At 57.6% G+C, this 20,987-nt stretch overlaps 1 protein-coding gene across 6 annotated transcripts in view; it reads right to left on the reverse strand.

Moving 5' to 3' along the window:
* Positions 1–20,987, reverse strand: part of AHDC1 (AT-hook DNA binding motif containing 1) — a 112,966-nt gene that overhangs the window by 66,229 nt on the left and 25,750 nt on the right. The window contains exon 1 of one of the 6 annotated variants that reach the window (XM_043532228.1): positions 1,729–1,747. The exons of the other annotated variants lie outside the window; for them this stretch is intronic. The gene's annotated coding sequence lies outside the window, so the exon portion shown is untranslated. Of the gene's footprint in view, positions 1–1,728; positions 1,748–20,987 lie in introns of those variants that run through there. 6 annotated transcript variants of the gene reach the window in all.

The raw sequence follows: 20,987 nt of genomic DNA on the forward strand, positions 1-20,987 counted from the left end.
GGGGACTTGGAACATCTCCCACGTACCACAGCAGCCCTGCGCAGGGCCGAACGTCACGCCGAGGCCAGCCCCGTGCAGAGGGAGGGTGCATCCACCCGAACGGGTGCCTTGTTAAGGCTCCCGGGGATCCATTCACTGTATAAACCACAGTGCAGGAAATAGGGCGTGATGCAGGAATCGCTGGGGGCACTGCTGCAGACCAGGGGATGGCAAGGCTCCCTCCTGCCCTCAATGTCTATGAAGGCTGCAGCATATATATGCATCTATCTGCACTCCTCTGACCATAACCCAAACCCCTTGAGCTTCGCTCTCACGGCCCCCAAGAGTCTGCCAAATTTCACAGGCAGCCCTTCCTCCTGGGAGTAGCCCCGTGGGACTCCAGGACCAAGACCCTAGTTTTTATATACCGGGATTGCCCTGCCCTCTGTCTGGGTTTAGCTCCTTTCTGTATCTCCAAGGATGGCTTCCGGAGAGCCCTATCCAGACACGCTGGCTATTGTGTGGCTCCAACGTCCTAGCAGCCCCTCCATTATATTAACAGCGATGTGCTCAAAAGGCTAGCGTTCTTGGCTGCTGTCTTCAGGAGCCCCTGAGACATCAGGAGCCTGGTGTCTCAAGCTAGACCCACAAAAACAGAGGCACCCATCTATCTCCATGGCCTGAGCTTGTCTCCCACAACTCCCTGCTCTGTGAAGGCGGGACACGTGATCTGCCAGGGAACTGACAGAGATTAGGAGAGGACAGAGAGCCGCTCTCCTGATTAATACCTTCTAATATCTGGGAGGCCTTCGGCAATTGAGCAAGAGACCCTGGCTTTGCCTACAGCTAGGTCTAGGACCAGGGTCACAGTTTCTTTGACCACAGAGCTCCAGCATCCCTGATGCTTTGGTCCTAGGATGTCGAAGACTCTCAGTCTGGAATAGGGTCAGCCCGTCTGTCCCAGCGACAGACCTCTTCCGAGCACAGGCGGCCCTGGCCCCTGATTATAATCGGAGGAGAGCCGCACAGAGCACTAGGTTTGAATCTTGATTCCAGCTGAATGATGACCCCTGTCTCCCCAGAGGTCATCTCCCACCCCCGTTCCTCCCACCCATGCACTATCCTGCCTTCCCAGCTCACTCTGAACAAAAGGAATTTGCATGAAAACAGGAGCTTTGTGCTTTTTAAGGTATCCTGCAAGCCTGCTGCTCGCTGCCCACCTGACACCCGAATCCTATTGGTGTGGAGGTGCCAGCTGCCCCTGAGCAGGGACAGGCCCTGCTTTGTAAATAACGCAGCACCCCTCCCTTCTAAATGCTCTCCCACCCCCATGCCTTGCAATGGAGTTCAAGGCACAAGCCCTTTTATTTGCCCACGAGTATCCCTGTCAGTAGCTTCCCGGCACGGGCAGGCAACCGAACTGGAAGCTGGGGACATGAATTGGAGCATTTAGGCTCCATCTCCACCACTGCCTGCAATGACCTCAGTGCGCAGGCACAGCCATCCAGGCCTTTCACAAGGCTGGGGAACTAGCCCTTTCTCTCGGCTCTGGCGGAGCGGATGCCTCGTATAATGGATTTCTCCCCAGTGTGGCTAGGGGGAAAAAATCACCCAAACAAAAACCCAAGCACTCAGTTCAGCTGCTCCTCCTAACTCTGTCCCACAATACGCGGCCCCACATTTGGAAGTTACCCAAAAGCCTCTGCTCCCAGCAACCGCGCTGGGTGCCACAGACATCCCACAACGCACCGGTGCAGCCAGGCTCTGTGCACTGCGTGCGAGACAGTATTTCCGTCAGATGCGGGGTTGGACGCACTGACCCGATACAAGGACAAGCAGGAACCAGCCACTCCACGCCAGTGGCGTCCTTGCAGCAGCTTCCTTGCCTAGTGTAGATGCACCCTGTGAAACAAAGATCCCATTCTCATGGCAATGTTCTGTACAGATAAAGAAAAGGCAACGAGTAATGCATTGCAGGCTCCTGGAGCCCGGCAGAACGGAGGGTGGGAACAATCTTCAGTTCACTGGGGGATTGTAGGAACCTTTCCTCAAGTTGGAGTCATAGGAATTCGCATACATTCTCACACTCACTATGAATTTCTCCGAGTGAAACTGAAATTCAAGCTCCAAAAATCCAAAAGAAATCCCCAGGTTTCAGGAGCTTTTGATACAGCCCAGGCTCACGCAACAGGGGTTTTTTTTGTAGATCACGGCTGCAGATGCTTTTGTGTTTCTCTCCCCCTCCCTCCCCACCAATGGAAAACGAAATTCATTTTCACTAACATTTTTCTGCAAGCGGCTTCAGTTTTGGGCTGCCAAAGCTGAAAATTTTGCAGGGATTTGGATGAAAATTTTCAGTTTCTAGGAACAGAAAACGTGTCGTTTCTCAGCGAAGCTATCCCCCCCCCCCCCACCATTTGCTCAAAATCAACATTTTCCCACAGAAATTTCTATTGTGACCCCCAAAAAGCCATTTTTCATCAAAAAAATTATCCCTAAGGAAATAATTCGATCAGCCCTGTTCTCGGTCCTCAGCCAAACTTCTGATGTGAATCACTAAACCCAACCAACTTCGGTGGGGCCTTGCAACAAGCATGTAGCATGGTGTACCAAACAGATCGATTGTGGCGGATGATCAAGTGGACAGAGCAGGCCATGGGGAGCCAGAACTCCTGGATTTTGTTTCTGTCTCCACCACTGATTCACTGTGTGACCTTGGGCAAATCACTTCATCTCTGCGAGCCTAATAATAATGATTCTTAGCTCGTTTCTGGCACTTTTCATCAACAGATCTCAAAGCGCTTTACAAAGGAGTCAGTATTATTAGCTCCCTTTTAGACCCAGCAGGCAACTGGCAGAACCAGGGAACACAACCCAGGTACCCTGAGTCCCAGTCTAGTGCTCTAGCCAGTTGTCCACACCTTCTGCTTAAGTAAGGACATAGGAACCATGAACGGTTCTATTCACATGCAAAGTACTATAGCATCATATCGTTTCAGTATCTTCCACGTTTTCCACAAGGCATCTCTCTCCGTGTTTGCCCAGGGCCTGGTAAAATGGGGCCTTGATCCTAATTTAAGGCCTTTGGACACGACCAGAATACAAATAATGAACTGGTAATAAATCAGCAGTAGTTTCCCCCAGTAATCTGCAAGTGCAGCCGATCGGCAAATGCATCTGCTTGTAGGTGCATTTGCATGGGTGAGGGCAGCCATTCATGGGCCAGTGGAGAGGATTTACACATGCAAAGGGGATGCTCTGGAAACACCACCGGCATAACCCGGGCTACCCGTAAGAACTTTTCCAGCCCATAGCCCAGTCTGCAGGATCCCCCCCACGGCAGCACCCTTAGGCTCTGACCCATTTAGGTTCCTAGTTCCGAATTGCTCATCTCCCGTCTCTACGTGCTATGCTGCGAGTGACGCTCAGGGACGCAGAGAGAGGCGGATGCAGGGGGCTTGATGCACTAGCCGGGTTTCTTTTGCCACTGAATGTGGTGAATTATTTAAGCGCTTTTCAAACATTAATGAATGACTCCTCAGCCCCTCTCCACAGCAGGGCGCAGCTCAGTATTATCCCTCTTTTACAGATGGGGAAACCGAGGCGCAGAGTGATTAACGGGCCTGATTTTCAAAGGTGCTGAGCACAGCCAGCTCCAGGCAAAATCCCTTGTGGCTGCTCAGCACCTCTGCAAGTCAGTCCCTCCAAGGTGACTTGTCCAACAGCCCCAAGCAAGTCAACGGCAAAGCACTCTGGTCGCCTGCCTCCTAGCCCTGCTCTGACCACGAGACCGTGCTCCCTCCCTCGCTAAGCCATACGGCGCTCCTCCTCTCCACGCTGGGGAGACGCAGTCCCACTCGTGCGCGGGGCGGGGGGGAAGCTGGGCCATTCTGGACTCCAGGACGAAGTGGCCAGCCGAGGCAGGGGCAGGCAGGCAACTGCAGCCGAGGAGTTTTGCTCTCTGCAGAGGCTGGCTGTGCACCCAGCACTTGGGACAGGCAGTGCCTCCAAAGCCCTGCGGTTTGAGCAGATCTGGACTCACTTTAGGCACAGACACAGCCCAGCCTGCTTTGCCGTTAACCAGACGGTTGGGCCGGAGGGTGAAACGTAACAGGGAGGCAGGCGTTTCCCTCCCCCACCCCACCCCTGGGTCCCTGTTGTCTCTCTCTGTTGCTCCCGGAGGCTGGTTCCAGACACATAGTTTGAATAAAGGTCTCTGCTTCCTTGCCAGCACCAGGGCTCTCTCTGGTTTTCCCCTTATCTAGCGGAGCCTCCCTGCCAAGAGCACAAGGCAGGCAGGGGAGGGAGGGGGACTCTCTGAAAGTCCTGGTGCCATTAACCCTTCCTGGCTCAGCACATTCCTGCCACCTCTTAGCAGCAGCCTCCTCAAAGCCTCCCACACGTGGATCCCCGGATCAGGGAAGTCAAAGCCCTGGCGTGCACGGAGCACGCGCGTGTTCGCACACGTTGGCAGATGGGGCCCTGGCCCGGCATCTCTTGTGTCGATTCCACTCTAGAGAGATTTCAGTTTCCTCTTTATCCCGCCCTTCCCCCCCCCCCACACCCCAATCAGCAAGTTCAACTCCTCCATTCTTTGGACTGCTTTGCAAGGGAAAGATCTCTGGATGGACCCCACCCTCCAATGCTCCACAGTGAAGCAGGGAAAGGCTCCAGGGACCCCCGCTGGTCCAGAGCCCAGCTTCCCCTGAGTAACTGCAAGGTGTTGTGAGGGTCTCCATGGGGTCAGCAGTGCCTGGGGCACCAGGACTAGCTCTCCGCAAACCCATGGAGACCCTCACCACTCCCTTCCACCTCCACTTTCTCAGGACATCACTGAAGTCAGCCCAGCAATTTGGCTGGATCGAGCACAGCTGTTGCAACACGTTATGGCCCAGGGCTCAGGGTTACTTTGAGTCTAAGTCAGATTGCAAGCTCCTGGAGGCCAGAAATGGGCCTGTTTATTTGTCTGCGCAGAGCCCCACACGACCCCGGTGCTGGAGAGAACAGCGGTCATCACCCCAAGTGCCAAAAGTGTGCGGGGCACTGCCAGATGGGCCAGAGCCCAGGACCCCGATTTGTGGGAAGCAGCCATCTTTGTGCCACTTGAATTCTGGGCTTGGCTGAGGGTTTGCCTGGCTGCTCATGTAAGGCAGGGTAGCCCCAGACGCTGCTTTAAGTTATGGCCTCTTCGGGCCACTCCAGCACCCTGGGCGAGCAGGAAAACAGTGCTCCAGCCACACCCCCTCCCACGCCAGCAGAGGGGGGCAGCAACAGTCTGTTCTACCTGACCTACCCTATCCCACCTCTTGGTTGTGGGGGAATTCCCAGCAAGGGGACCCATCTGCTTTCCAGCCCTTCTACAGCACAGGAGAGGTGGAAAGGGGTTTGAACGCAGCCCAGGATCGGGGCCAGAGGCTCTGCCCCGAGAGGACTGAGGAGCCCCTGCTGTTCCCACTGAGCTCTCTGGAATTAGCCATGCCACCAATCCAGGCAGGGGTGAATCTGGGAGCATCACACTGTTTGGTTTGTCTGCTGTGGGCCCCGATAGCCCCCCAATGACTAGAGTTCATTCCTGGCATTCACCCGCAATGAATGCAAGGGATACTTGAGGTCAGGCCCAGACAGCGGGACCCGAAGGGCGAGCCAGTGAGGCGGGGCTCCGAGGGAGGCGTGGAAGTGGCAGGGGGCGTCCGATGCAGAAGGAGATGGGGAGACGGTTTCGAACATACTCAGCAACAGCCCAGGTTCGGTCTCACTGGGCCCGGTCCACTAAAGGGATCACTCTCCCTAGGGCCTGCTTACACGACATAGACCAGACCCTGTGGATCCCAGAGGAGCTGGGGCCCCCAGAGGCTCTTCCTGTGTGCCCCCCACCCCCATTATTGCCTGTAGCTCTGCTCCGAGCCCCAACTTATCCCCTGCCCTACTAGGGCGTTCAGGTCTTTCTCCTATTCCTCTCTTTGATGTCAGCTTGTTCCTCATCTCACGCCCCCTCGCCCGTCACTCTATCCCTCTCCTAACCCTGCACTTTCCCCCTCTCACGCACTCCTCCGTTTGTCATCCCCACCTGTTCATTCCTTCTCTCTCCCTGGCCTAGAGACACGCAACCGCCCAGCCACCATGGCAGCCCCTTTCCCCATGGCTGGGAGGAGGAATCTGCTTCAGGGAGCGGGGCTATAAAAGGGGGACCCAGCGTCCAGGGAGAAGCTGCTCCTGTGGGGGTCTGGAGCTCCTCCCTTGGGGAGGGAGAGAGGGGCCTGGAGCCCCAGAATGAAGGGGAGGAAGTTGGGGGACCCATAGCTCCAGGAGAGCTCTTGCAGGGCAGGATAAAGGGGACCCAGTGCCCCAGGAAGGGCTGGTTCTCTGCCAGGGGCTGGAAGTGGGTCTGGGGCTGAGAAGGAGCCACTGAGGGGCACAGGGATGTGGGGCCTCGGGACCCTCCGTAGCAGGCCAAGCAGTGTCCCTGCATCATGGAGGAGGCAGGCACAGGATGGCCAGAGAAGGCGCTACCGTACAATAGCCCAGCGCAGAGGTGCCCGGGGCTGGGCTCGCCCTGCCAGCCTGGACCCCTAGGCTTTGTCCTGGACCCCTTCCCCACACAGCAGCTACGTCTGCGGGTCAGGACCAACCAGGCCAGGCCCTCAGACCATCCCGCCTCCCCTTGCATCTTCCCGCCTGGGGCCTCTGGGCTCCACTGCAGTGCACACAAGGCCCAGCCCCACACCTGCGGCTCCCACAGCCCGCAGGAGGGACAGGCTCTCTCCACAGGACAAAGGCTCCTAAACCCCTTTGTCTCGGAGGAAACGCGCCCTGCGTGCTGGAGTCAGCTGCTGTGTTGCACCCTGAGCAGGCCAGGTGAGCCACCCGTGGTGCTGCTGGCCTGAGCCCGCTGCCTCTTCCCGCTCGCTGGGGGGAGCCCAGGAGCCCCCTGGGGGGAGGATGGAGACGCACGCGGGGCGTGCAGGCCCTTCTCAACAGCAGCCTGGCCAGCTGATGCTCCCCAGGAGGGGAGAGCAGCAGCCCGGGGCCGGGGGACTGTGCATTGCATGAGGTCACGAAACAGGCCAGGCCCAGCCGCCTTTGGGGCAGGGGGACCCAGTACTGGAGACGCAGGGAGCTACTGGGGGATGCCCCCATTTCCTCCCCAGGAGTCACAAAGGGGTTAGGAGGTAGAGCCCCATTGCACACTCCCCTGTCCCTGGCCACGCCGCCCCCCAGCCCCTCCCCAGTCTCATCGCTGCTCCTGCAGACCCTATGCCTGCAACAGCTCCCTGCTCTCCTCTCCCTGCTAGCCCCCTCGCCCTGGGGCCTTATCCCCTTGCGAGAAGCTGGGGAGCAGGTGGATCCCCGGCCCTGGCAGGAAGGTTGATGCTACTGCCATTATTGACATGACAGCCGTGGTTGGAGGCCCCAGCTGAGCTCCGGGACAGGGAGGGAGCTGTGCGAGGCACTGCACAAACACACACACAGACAGGCCTTGCCCTTATGAGCTTACAGTCCAACTAGACAATGGGGGCGGGGACGGCATTATGACGCGTCTGGCTCCAGGTCACCCAGCAGGCCACTGGCAGAGCCAGGAACAGAACCCAGATCCCCTGATGGCCAGGCCAGCGCTCTACCCCCTGGACCACACTGCCCCTCAGCTTTACTTCAACCAGCCAAGGGCTCCTCCCTGGGCGATGGAGCAGGGACCTGGAGCATCGCTGCCTCCTGCTGCTGATGGGCCACGGTGGCCTGGGCCGCCAGACCCACGGAACAGATGGACACAGAGGGGACGCTCCAGTTAATCTCTCCCAATGCGTTTCTCCGGTCGAGAGCCAAATCCTCAAGGCCATTCTAGGGGTGAGAGATCGAGCAGGACAGGAGAATGGGGCAGGGGACTGAGATTTCCTCCTGCACCCTGGCCCCCGCGATCCCCTTGGCATCCCTGGCTCCCTCCCTCCCCACACGCTTCCCACCGAGGGTTCGGCCGCCACAGACGGCTGCGGGATGCTTGGGAGGAGATTTACCCGACGTTAATTAATTAAAATAAACAGCAAATTAACTACAGCGAAATTAAAATAGCTCCGGAAATTAATTTTCAACAAAACCCACCTGGAAAGGCTGGATATTTAAAGAATTAATGGAGCCCTCCGAGACTGTAAAGAACTGGCAGCTCCTGGAATCCACGGACCCTTTCCACCCGCCGGCCCCCAGCCACTGCAGTCCCCAAGGATCCCCTGCCTCGGGGAAATCAACATAGTAACTCCCTTCCCCTAACCACCACCCCAGGCCCCTGACCCCACCCTTCCCTCAGCACTACACCCTGTACCCTCCCCAGCACCTTACACGACCTCCTTCTCACCCAGTCCCCCATCACTGCCCCATATGCCTCTCCATCCATCCCAGACCCCCTTCTCCCTTCTTGCCCCACACAATCCCTCTGGACACACGTGCAACACTATCTCCTCCTGCCCCAACTACCCCTCCCCAGCACCGAACCGGCTGCCCGCATGCCTCCTCCTTGGGGGTGCTGCTCACCCCCTGAGCCACGCAGAGCCGGCAGAACAAGTGCCAAGTGGAGAGAGGGCTCCTGGAGGGAAAAATCAAATCAAATCACCCTCCTAGTGGAGATTCAGCAAAGCTGCACAGAGCCACCGAAATAACGAAAGGAAACGGAAAGGACAAAGCCCCCCCAGCGACTGGGATGGCTTGGGAGCCCCGGGAGCCCAGTGTTAAAGGCGAGGGTCCGGCTCAATTTAAAAGCAGAACGTTGCACCGAGAACCCTTTTCTCCCTGCTGGGTTAATGGGGGGAGGGCCAGCAGGGCACTAAGGGCCTGAGATTGGTGCGACTCTGAGCGGGTGCTGGGGTCCAGCTGCTGGCAGCAGCTTGAAGGACATAGGAACCTAAGAATGGCCCTATATGGCCAGTGGGGCCATTCTTACGTTCATACTGGGTCAGAGCAAAGGTCCATCCAGCCCAGTATCCTGTCTTCCGACAGTGGCCAATGCCAGGTGCCCCAGGGGGAACGAACAGAACAGGGAATCACCAAATGATCCATCCCCTGTCGCCCATTCCCAGCTTCTGGGAAGGACCAGGACCGAAGTGTACACTGGGATATCACCATCCCCTGCCCCCCAAAATAGCCCCACTCTACCAAGACAAGCCTCACCCTCAGCCGCCCAGGAACCAACTGTGCGCTTGCCGAGCCAATGCTTCACCTCCATAGCAAATGGGGATGAAATTACCATGTAAATAGGCTGAATATCAGGGCAACGCTTCTTAGCAGTGCGATGGATCCATTAGCCTGGGGAACGGCCTCCCAAGTAGGGGCAGGGGAGAGCCCCCTTGGCTGGGGTCATTTAGAACAAGACTGGGCAAAGCGCTGAAGTGACTAATACAGCTCCAGGTCTGGAGGAAGGAACAAGGTGGCACAGAAAGGCTTTTTCTCCCCCCCCCCCCACCCCTCACGTACACACACCTCTAACTTTGGAGATTATGTGATCACCCAAAAACCGCGGGACAGGAAATCTCCCCTGACCCAGCTGCCTTCAGAGCGCTGAGTCAGCAGGCCCGGGCCAGCCCTACAACCCCGCGTCAGTGCCACCTGCAGGAAAGAGCCTGGTTTGCATATGCCCGCCCACAGCAGGGTTTTTAAGGGTTTCCTCTTTTCCGTCACACGCACGGACGCAAATCAGAAAATTAAAGAACTCCACAGGAAACGCAGGGACAGGTAAAGAACGGTAAGTGAAGGACAGAAAACGCCAGACCCTGGTTTCCTACCCACAGGATGATCCCTTGTGGCCCCAACGTCCTGCTGTTCTCAGATGCCTGGGAGCTTATGCACAACACTGTTTTATCCTCTTCTGGTGCTTTTCCCTTGAGGATCTCAAAGACCTTTATGAACATTAGGAACATTGTAAACCTCTGACTAGCACAATGGTGGGTACCTGATTGGGGTCTTCAAACACTACAGCAATATACGCCCACACTATGTCACCTTCTGGAGAGAGTGGTACAGGCTTACTGAAGCTCATAGTATTCACAGATGGGGAAACTGAGGCACAGAGGTATGAAGTGACTTGCCCAATGAGTCAGTGAGAGTCAAAAAGAAAACCCAGGAGTCCTGATTCCCAGGTCCTGGTTCTAACCTTCAGGCCTTGTCTTCACCAGGACAAAGGTGTGTCCTTAGCACAAGTTTGCTAAGGTGTAATTGACAAAAGGTAAAAGCCTAGTTTAAAATTACCCCTGCTTGGTCTTCCCATGTGTTAGCAGGCTGGGGCAAACCCTAGAGCCCCCAGAGTCTTTGCCCCGATCTGCTCACATGTGAAACCTACAAACTGCCTTGTCTTCATTAGGATTTACCTTGCATCAGCTAACTCACGGCAAGAAAATACCTTCTTCCCCAGCACCCTCCGACCACACTCCCTCCCACGGCTGGGAGAACAAACAGGAATCCGGACTCTCGGTCCCCCGCTGCTCCACCCTCGTTCCCTGCCTGAACCCAGGAGTCCTGTTCCATGCACTAGGCCATGCTTCCTCCTGGTTTAGATCATTCCCAGCAGTGAGATTTGCAAGCCTGCACCAGGAGAGGGCTGGGATTTTGCCTAATTCTGCCTGGCACTCGGATCGCTTTATCCTCCCCCTCCCCCCTCCCCAAACACACACCTTCCTGTTAGATGTCAGGAGGGTGTTGGATCCTGGCCAAGGCAGCTCCTGCAGCTTTTCCCCTCCATTTTTGACAGCAGCCCTGCCAGTATGCGTGTGCATGGGGAGGGGGGGCATTTTTATTTTGCAGGAAGGAGACAAAGGGAGGCCGTGAGCCCGCACACTGGAAGATCACCCACTCCGTCGAGTCTGCGGTGCCTTTTTAAGCCAGCGCCCTTGCCTTGCTCTCTTCCTCCCCCACCTCGAGGCCTGCTCTGCAACGCTGGCCATCGGCTCCTTGGGCTCCGGATGGCCTGGCCTCCTCTCCCCACACAGATGGCTGTTTCCACTCACTTGAGCACTTGACCTAAATCTCCTCCTGATCCAGTGGCACTGCAATATCTTACCAGTGCAGCTCAAGGCAAGGGGAGGAGATGACTGTGACCAGAAGGGGAGGGGGGCCAGCAGGAAATATTAGGCTCCCCCCCCCCCGCCCCGGGTGAGAGAGACATCTCTCCTCCTTCGCCTCAGAGCCGGGCTTCTATCTAAAGCCCCTGGTTTCATGCCGGTGCACCGGGCCCAGTCTGGAAACTGGGTAACCACATGCCCGGCCCAGTCGCCCCGATAAACCACTTCCCCCAGCACAGGGCTCGGTGGAGGAAGTTTCAACGGCTCTAAAGTTTCATCCGTGACTCAGCCGCTGGCTGCCTCGGCCAAGAGACCCCCCCTTTGGCCGTGCTGGCAGGTGAGGGGCGGGCGGGTGAGGGGGTGGGGGGTTTCACACAAAACACGCCGCTCTCCACCCACGGTGCCAGCGCGGCCCAAAGCCCAGCAACAGCAGACGTCTCCTCGAATCCCCTCCGTGCCGCGCGGCGTGACTCACTCCAACCCTGTGCTGCCCAAAACAAGCTCCAACACGGGGAGGAATGGAGACAGAGGAGCTGCTGGGGGCGGGCGTGTGGGGAAGGGGAGGGACGCGGAGCCAGAGAAAGAGAACGGCAGAGAGAGACAGAAGGAGGGAGAGCAGAGGCAGAAATAACAGCATCTGAAACGCTGCCTGCTAGAGGCTAATTGGTTCCGGCACAGCCTGGTTTGGTTGGCGACGCTCCCCCTAATCCTTCAGCCTCCCTGCTCCCAGCCCCGGAGACCAGGGCATTTCTCTGCCCGGCTCAGAACGACTGCCCAGCTGAACCGGGCTCTCTGGCTGGGGGAGCTGGGCTTTGCTTTGCTGTTTTCACAACTTACTGGGGCCGACGGGCAGCCCCGGCCCCGCTCCCCTCCAGCGCCCCCTGCTGGGATCCCCCTGCTCTTGCTCCCCTCCAAGGCCCCCTGCTGGGACCCCCCAGCTCCCGCCCCGCTCCCCTCCAGCGCCCCCTGCTGGGACCCCCCTGCTCCTGCTCCCCTCCAGCGCCCCCTGCTGGGACCCCCCTGCTCCTGCTCCCCTCCAGCACCCCCTACTGAGACCCCCCTGCTCCCGCCCCGCTCCCCTCCAGCGCCCCCTGCTGGGACCCCCCTGCTCCCTCCCACACCCCTAACACTCCTCCGTTGCTCCCTCCAGCGCCGCCTGCTGGGAGAGGCTGAGCGAAGGGAGGAGGGCAGGAGCTGTCTGCTAACACTCCTCCACGTCTGGACAGCCCCTCCTGCTGGGAGGAGCGGAGCCAAATTCCCTCCCTCCCCCCCCCGGCCAGCCTCTGCTCCTGCATGGTCCTGTGCGGAGTCCAAGCAGCCTCCGCCCTGCTGAGCACTCAGGGAAGCTGCAAAGCAAATGGAGCAAGTTTGTCAGAGTAAATCCTGGCATAATCCTAATCAGGATGTGGCCAGTTCATGGGGGACAATGGGCACTCCAAGGTCCGGGTTACACCCGCCGCGCTCACTGGCCCCAGTGCTCCCTTGGCCCCAGTCCAGACACCAACACAGCCAGCAAGCTGCCTGGGCCATTAGAACCAGGGGGTGACCGGGAAGTGGCACGGATTCCCGGGCGCCCCGAGGGTCAGAGCCGTGGGAGAGCCACAGAAGCAGGCCGGGGGCCAGGGGTACTGTTCTGCAGGGTGGAGGTTCCCTGCGGAGCTGACTGCTCACGAGCTCAACTGCCCACCCTTGCCTGATCCACCCCACACCGGGCCATCTGTGCCTGGCACAGACTGAGGAGAAGCTCCCCCACCGAGGCACCAGGGAAGCTGTCCATGCGTGTCCCCATCCTGTCCAGATCAGGCACCTCTCTCGCTGCTCCCCAATTGGCCTCCCCTCGCAGGGAGCTGGGGATCCCCAGGCCCCCAAGGATGCACCCGCTGAAGTTACCCGGCTGATGCAAGCGGGGGCCCCAGCACCGCCAGCTCCAGGACACAAGCCAAGAGTCGGCAGCTTTGTTCCAGGTGCCCGTTCCCTTTTTTCATTAGGCTAATGGGATGCGGATGCATTATTCCATTCCACACGCTGCTAATGAACCACTCAGGCCTGTGCATTTGCATTAATGTGCAAAGTGCTGGAGGGAGGGCGGAGGGGCTGCATCTGGCCAGACCTGACCTTCCCCCATGCAGCCGGGCTCCCTGGGAGAGCTCAGCCCCCCACTGACCCTCTGCTTCCTCCCTGCCCCACACTTACCCCTCCCCTGCTCCCTTCAGCACTGAATCATGTTGCACTGTTGTGGCTCCACACAGACCCTTAATCTTCCCAGGGAGAATTCCACAGCGCATTCCACTACACATTAACCAGGCTGCTGCTGGGCAAGCCCAGGAACAAGGCGGATGAGCCGGGCAGCTCAGCCTGCTCAGAACTGGGGGACCCACCAAGCAGGGACCGGGCCGACTTCCTCCTCCTTTCCAGAACAGGCCTCACCCGCACCCCGATGGCCACCTGCCACTGTGTCCTGTGAAACCCCCATTCACCCCCCCTTGGCTTCGCTCCGCCACCGGCCACCAGGCGGGGGTACCTCCCAGGCTACCATGACATACCTAGCGGGCCTCTTGCCATGCTATAGGCAATGCCCAGGCAATACTGCGCCCCCGGCTTCCCCTGCACATAACTGGAGTACCCTGCTTCCTGGACCCTGGGATCTCGCAGGCACCCGCCCCAGGAATTGCTCCAAGAGACAAAAATGTGCCCATACGGTGGGGGGCTCCAAAGGGAACCGTAGCCGCGCCCCGCCCCCCGGGGGATGGGAGCCAACTTGCCTTGGTGCTTGAAATACCTGCCCACCCCTTGCGGACACTCAGGGCCATGCAGACAACGGAAGCGAACACTTATCCCATTTTTTACAGGAATTCACATGCAACATTCACAATCCTTCACCCCAAGGGGAGTCAGGGGGAGGGGGGCAGCAAGAGGAGTGAGGCCACGCAGTTGGGAGCACCCCCCCCCCCACACACTGGGGTCTGTCCCCCACCGAGCCCTCCAGTTGTTTGCTCCAGCTCCCAGCAGCCTCACTCCCTGGAGAGGTCTAGAAGGCGAGTGACCCAAGAACTGGAATGCAAAACCCTCCAGCAAACATAGCCAGCTGCCTGCACCCATATCAGCGCAGGGAGGGGCGGACGAGGGAAGGAGGACGCCAGCTGCATTGGGAAGGTCAACTGCAACTAGCCAGCCTGTGTGCGCGCGCGCGCGTGTGTGTGTGTGCTGTGCCGGGCCGTGCTGAGCCCTCCCTGGCACTGCAGCCATGTGGCACACACAGCCCCCCCGGCCCCGACAACTGGCTGCCATTTAGCCAGGTACTCGGGAGTCACACTCCGCCATTCCAGCCTTGAACGGCTTGTCGCTCCAGCCCTCCAGGCAGCTGTGCTAACTCAGCCCCTCCTGCCGTCCCCCGCGGGCCCCCCCCCCCGCCTGCGAGCAGCCTGCCGGGGCCAGGGCCCAGAGAGGGGGCCAAGGAGCCTTTCCTGTTTCCCTACACGCGGCCGACAGGCCACTCTGCGCAGGGCAGCCTGGGACCTACTCTCCTAGCAACAGTGACATGGAGCCAGCGATTACACCCAGGGCTACAGGACTGACGGAGGCCCACTGCCAGGGACACCCCCTCCGCCAGCTCTAATGACGCACCCCGGGCCACCAGGCCTTCCCTCCCCAGGGCAAAGACACTTCACGGCCCCACCCTGAAAGCCACTGGAGGTGACGCTACCCACGCGCAGGGGGCCTGCAGGAAGGCCAGGCACCGCTTACGAGCGGCTTAAGGCCTATTTTGAGGCACACAGGCCTGGTCTGCAGCCCCTCTGCACTGGGGCGGGGTGGGGTGGTGCCCACCCGGGGAGCCAGCCATACACTTCTCACTTGGGGAATATGGAGTTGAGCACAGGGCCGTTTCCTCGCTTCTTTTTTAACCATCACACCCCTGCTGGGAGCTCAGCGCCCGCCCGGGCAGGCTGACGCGCTCGGAGACACCCGGACGACAGCTGCTTTGGAGACCAAGCCGAGAAAGCGAGAATAGCAGTACGCCATTCCCCCCCACTGCAAATGAACCCGAACCAGTCCCCGAGGAGCTCTGTCCGGTCCATAGGTTCCCGTCCTGTAGCTCGCCCTAGGTTCCCCCCAGCACCCTCAGGCTGCTGCCCAATGGGTTAGAAAGGAGTGGGGGGCAGCCCAGGAAAGGCGCATGCTGCAAGGCCTCCATGCAAAGGCAGGGGCATTTGCTCCTGCTGCATGAGGGGCTGCAGAACAGAAGGACGTCTGCCTGCAGGCCCTGCTGGGAGGGGAGGGATCCAGTGCACCGCTCTGGCCCCACCTGCAGCAGACGTGCAAACACCTCTGTGTTTGTGCGTGTGTGTGTGTGTGTCTGGGTTTGTCACAGACTGGTGAGCAAGTTAATCTCAGACTCCCTGACACGTGGAATAAAATCACGATCCCGTAATGGAATTCATTCGTCTTCCTGTCCAGAGAGAGAGCAGCCCCGGCACCACACGCCAGAATTGAGGAGAATAAACCATCAGGCCAGGGACTTAGCACGATGGTACAGGACAATACAGAGAGCCAGAGCTTACAGGGACCGGAGGGTGGGAGGGGGTGCTTGTCCCGCGGCTTGCCCCAAACCCTCCTTCCACATTCTCACCGGTCCTGAGCCAGGGAACAAGAGGGCGGGCAAGCGAGCGAGGGGACTGAACAAGGGGGTTGTGTTAATTTGCTGCCTGTTAATGAGGCAGATCTGCAGAGTGCTACTGGCAGGACTTCAAAGCCCAGCAAAAGCCAGGGAAATAATGGTTGGGTTCCCATTTCAGGGGCAGGGCAGCTTTAAGGGGGGACATCAACCCCATGTTGATGCCAGGATAAAGCGGAGCCTCACCTCTGCACACAAACTCACCTTTCAGACTGGTGTGTCTCCCATGTCCACCCCTAGCATCCCAGGACTTGCCAGACAGCATCAGAGCGGAGAGACACTTTGCTCAGTGGCTGACAGAAGCGAACTCAGAGGAAGGTGCAAGACACCCTGCAGTGGGCAGGTCTAGGAGAACCTGCTGGCAGTGGCCACCCTATGATCCCCCAGCATTCATAAGAACCTAAGAACAGCCAGACTGGGTCAGACCAGAGGTCCATCTAGTCCAGTATTCAGTCTTCTGACAATGGCCAGTGCCAGGTGCCCCAGAGGGAATGAACAGAACAAGGAATCATCAAGTGATCCATTCCCTGTCATCCATTCCCAGATTCTGGCAAACAGAGGCTCGGGACACCCTCCCTGCCCATCCTGGCTAATAGCCATTGATGGACCTAGCCTCTAGGAACATATCTAGTTCTTTTTTGAATCCTCTTATGGTCTTGGCCTTCACAACATCCTCTGGCAAAGAGTTCCACAAGTTGACTGTGCGTTGTGTGAAGAAATACTTCCTTCTGTTTGTTTTAAACCTGCTGCCTATTCATTTAATTTGGTGACCCCTAGTTCTTTGTTATGAGAAGGAGTGAATAACACTTCCTTATTTACTTTCTCCACACCAGTAATGATTTTATAGACCTCTATCATATCCCCCCCCTTAGTCGTCTCTTTTCCAAGCTGAAAAGTCCCAGTCTTAATCTCTCCTCATATGGAAGCTGTTCCAGACCCCTAATCATTTTTGTTGCCCTTTTCTGAACCTTTTCCAATTCCAATATACACCTCTACCCCGATATAATGCTGTCCTCGGGAGCCAAAAAATCTTACAGCGTTATAGGTGAAACCGCATTATATCAAACTTGCTTTGATCCACCGGAGCACCCAGCCCCGCCCCTCCCGGAGTGCTGCTTTACCGCGTTCTATCCAAATTCATGTTATATCAGGTCGCGTTATAGCGGGGTAGAGGTGTATCTTTTTTGGGATGGGGCGACCATATCTGCATGCACTATTCAAAATGTGGGCGTATTAAGTGCGGGTACCACATGGCTCAGCAAGAGGCTCCAGCCCAGGGAACCGAGTGACCCAGAGCACTGAAGCCCGCTTGCCTTTCTCCCGTGATCACGCCTCCCCCACATTAACTTTGAAAGAGAATATTTAAGGTGAGCAAGAGCTTAGTCCACTGTGTATCATTATTTCTGGCAGCGCCCGCTGCTTGCCAGGCACTTTCCAAACACTCACAAAGGGATGGGTGGACGGTAAAGTCTAAGGACCAATCCACAGGCGTTAGGAGAAGGGGAACCACCGGTAATTTCTATACCTGTCACCAAGCAGAATGGCCAAAGCGGGTCTTTAGGAGGGACCTGAACGTGGCCGGGATCGGGGCCTTGCAGCTGAGCGCAGGGACGTGCCATGGGGCTGCACACAAGAAGGCACGAAGGTAGTGCACATGGGAAGACAAGGGAGCTCCAGAGATTTGAGGCTTCTCTCCTGTTTTTCTGGCCCCTTACCTGTCTGGCTGGTGAGGTGGGCAGCAGGCTGGGCCCCCCCTGCTTTGGAATGTGCGATGCACACCCAGCCCTTCCCCAAAGCCACTTTCCTCCAAGAGCCAAGCCCCAGACACTAAATTCTCTCTCTCTTTCCTGGGCAGCCTCAGCAAGGCCAGCGCGGGCACCTGGGGCAGGCAATCAGCACAGACCCGGGGGCTCAGCATCACCCTTAGTTAGCAGGTGCGGGACAGCAGTGCCCAGCTGGGATCGGGGCCCCACTGCACTAGGCACTGCACAGACAAGTAGCGAGGGACGGCCCCGGTCCCAAAGAGCTCACAATAAGAACACAAGAACGGCCATACTGGGTCAGACCAAAGGACCATCCAGCCCAGTATCCTGTCTGCCAACAGTGGCCAATGCCAGGTGCCCCAGAGGGAGTGAACCTAACAGGTAATGATCAAGTGATCTCTCTCCTGCCATCCATCTCCACTCTCTGACAAACAGAGGCTAGGGACACCATTCCTTACCCATCTTGGCTAATAGCCATTAATGGACTTAACCTCCATGAATTTATCTAGTTCTCTTTTAAACCCTGTTATAGTCCTAGCCTTCACAACCTCCTCAGGCAAGGAGTTCCACAATCTAACCAGACAGAGTGGGAGGGGAAACTGAGGCACACGGGTGACACCGCAGACCACCAAGGTGAGAGTCGAACGCAGGTCTCCTGTGTCCCAGCACATCAGCACATCCCTCTGCCAGCAGCAGGCTTCCTCCGGCCAAGAGGCTGCCTTCATGCAGTTCCCAAAGAATCCTGCATGCGCCCCGAAGGGCGATTCTCCCTAAATTCCATGCAGAGAAACCAAACGCACCAGGGCACCGGCAGAAGCACCCGCTTAGAAGGAGCTGCCGTTTGCCGGCACTGCTGCTCGGCGGAAGGACGCTTTGACAAACTCGAAGGTGGGACATAAATAGCCCGGGTATTCTGGCACAGCCACTGTGGTTTTGCTCCCCTCTGGGCAGTGGAGCCAGAAATGCCCATACACGGAACTGGACTGAAGGGGCTTTGGAGGGCTTAAAAAAACAGGAGGTTGATCTTACTGCAGCCATGGGGTTTGCCAGGCAAATCACGGTTCAGCTTGTGGGGGAGACCTGCTGCGTGGGCTACAGGAGGGCAGTTCCTGAGTGCGGCAGAGGGCCCCGCAGGTGGCCAGCCATAACAGCTTCATAGTCACCCTGGGAGGCCTCCTGAGCTAGTGCGGGCCACATGCAGGATGGGGGTGGTTGGCTCAGCTCTAGGGGATTGACAATGAAACATGGAGCCTTTCACCTCTAGGTGACCGGTTCACATCCAGCATGGGCAGGTAGGCATTGCAAATTGCTCCCCTTTTGAGGCTCTGTGGATCATTCCAGCCTCCAGGGCCGCTTCCGCCCAGCCCTAAGCCCACTTCAGTGCTGTTTAAAAAGAACATGCCAGGCATGCCGCGGTTTCGATGCTCCGAGCTCCATTTTCACCTGTCTAGTGCAGAGAACAGGGCAAACCTGAGGGCCGTGGCTCTGAAAGACAATCATCTCCAGAGGCCGGCCTGCGCTGGGCCCCGCGGCTCAGGCTCTTGCAAGAAGCTTGTGCTTATCACTCAGCTGTGGAAACGTGGCCAGACAGATCTGAGCTAAACCACAGCTGCTGACTGTGTCACCTTCCCGAGCAGGAAGCAATAAATGGTGGCCTTGATGCAAAGGCGTAGCCTGGGGAAGCAGGACAGGACCAAGAGACGGTCCGGGGAGGAGCCAGGCCTGCTTCTACCCTGAGTATACAAAGCCCCTTTCATAGGGGCTGAGTTTAGATTCACTCAGCACATAGATTACCCCACAGACAGACCTGCCTGCATTACAGTACTGGGGGGGAAGTGTGTCTTGTGGTTAGAGCAGGGGGCTGGCAGCCAGGACTCCTGGGTTCTCTTCCTGGCCTTGGGAGGAAAGCTGGGAGGCAGAAGTGGTAAGAGCAGGGAGGGGCTGGGAGTCAAGGCTCCTGGCTTCTCCTGCCACAGACTCACTGTGTAACCGTGAGCAAGTCACTTTCCCCTCTTCACGTCTCAGCTCCCCCTCCTGTGAAATGGGGACAGCACCACAGAACCCACCTCAGAGAGGACAGGGAGGGACCTGACCCAGGGATGTTTATTGATCTGGGGTTATTTAGTCTTCATAAGAGAAGAGTGAGGGGGGATTTGATAGCAGCCTTCAAGTACCTGAAGGAGGGTTCCAAAGAGGATGGAGCTTGGTTGTTCTCAGTGGTGACAAATGACAGAACAAGGAGCAATGGTCTCAAGTTGCAGAGGGGGAGGTCTAGGTTGGCTATTAGGAAACACTATTTCACTAGGAGGGTGGTGAAGCACTGGAATGGGTTACCTAGGGAGGTGGTGGAATCTCCTTCCTTAGATATTTTTAAGGTCAGGCTTGACAAAGCCCTGGCTGGGATGATTTAGTTGGTGTTGGTCCTGCTCTGAGCAGGGGGTTGGACTAGATGACCTCCTGAGGTCTCTTCCAACACTAATCTTCTATGATTCTATGATGTTTGTGAAGCATTTTGAGACCCTCCAATGGAAGGTGCTGGATAAGCATGTGTCAGATGGAGCTGGGAAGGAAAGGGCAAGTGTGTAGAGATAGGACTCCCGGGTTCTATTCCCAGATGGGGAGGGAGCGCGGTCGAATGGTCAGAACAGAGGACAGGGAGTCAGGACTCCTGGGTTCTGCTCCTCGGCTGGTGGGGTGCCCTAAAATGCAGGCTGGATCTTACGCACCCACTGACAGGTGGAAAGCTTTGCGGCACTGTCCCTGCCCAGCCAACCCTGCAGGGAACGCTCAGCAGAGGCACGTTTTCCCTCCCGTTGGCTTTTAATTATATTAATAATAAAAGTCGCTTGCATGAAAACAGGAGCTTTGTTGCTTAGGAGCTCATCTGCACCCGCTGCTTATTCCCCACTTTAAACCATAATCCTCGGCTGGGGACACCACAATTAGCCGCCGCGGAGATGGTCGCGGTGTCACAGTGGATTAGGACTTCAGCTGGGGGACTCTGCAGGAGGAGCAGCTGAGCTACTAAGCAACCGCCATCCTGTTTTCACCCAAAGGAGACCTCGGGGACAACCCCCCCTTGTCCCCTGGTTATTAGTCACACTGTGATAGCGCCTACGAGCCCCTGGCCTGGGTCAGGCCCCCGCTGTGGTAGGCGCTGGAACACAGTCCTTGTTCCAAAGGGCACAGACACTATAAGCCCCCGGCCCCTTAACCGGGATACCAGAGAATCAAAACACCACTTAGAAGAAGTCTCGCCACCTGGTGTCCGCGGTCTAATGCCCCTGGTGCAACCGGGCCTGGGTAGGCTGAGGTCTATGGGCTGTGCAGGGCCGATCTCACACATGTGCCCTGGGCTGCAGAATCCAGGTCGGCTCAGAGCCCACTGGCAGGCTGGGGAGTGAGGAAGTGATGGGGCGGGAAGAGGTGGGGGGCATGGGAGGGGGGAGGGGTAGAGAGAAGGGTGAGGCAGCAGGGGAGGCAAGGGCCAGAGGGGGAAATATTCTAGAGGACAATAAATTTTTTGGAGATCCCCCC

Source organism: Chelonia mydas, chromosome 19 (assembly GCF_015237465.2).
Source record: "Chelonia mydas isolate rCheMyd1 chromosome 19, rCheMyd1.pri.v2, whole genome shotgun sequence".
Taxonomy (NCBI): domain Eukaryota; kingdom Metazoa; phylum Chordata; order Testudines; family Cheloniidae; genus Chelonia; species Chelonia mydas.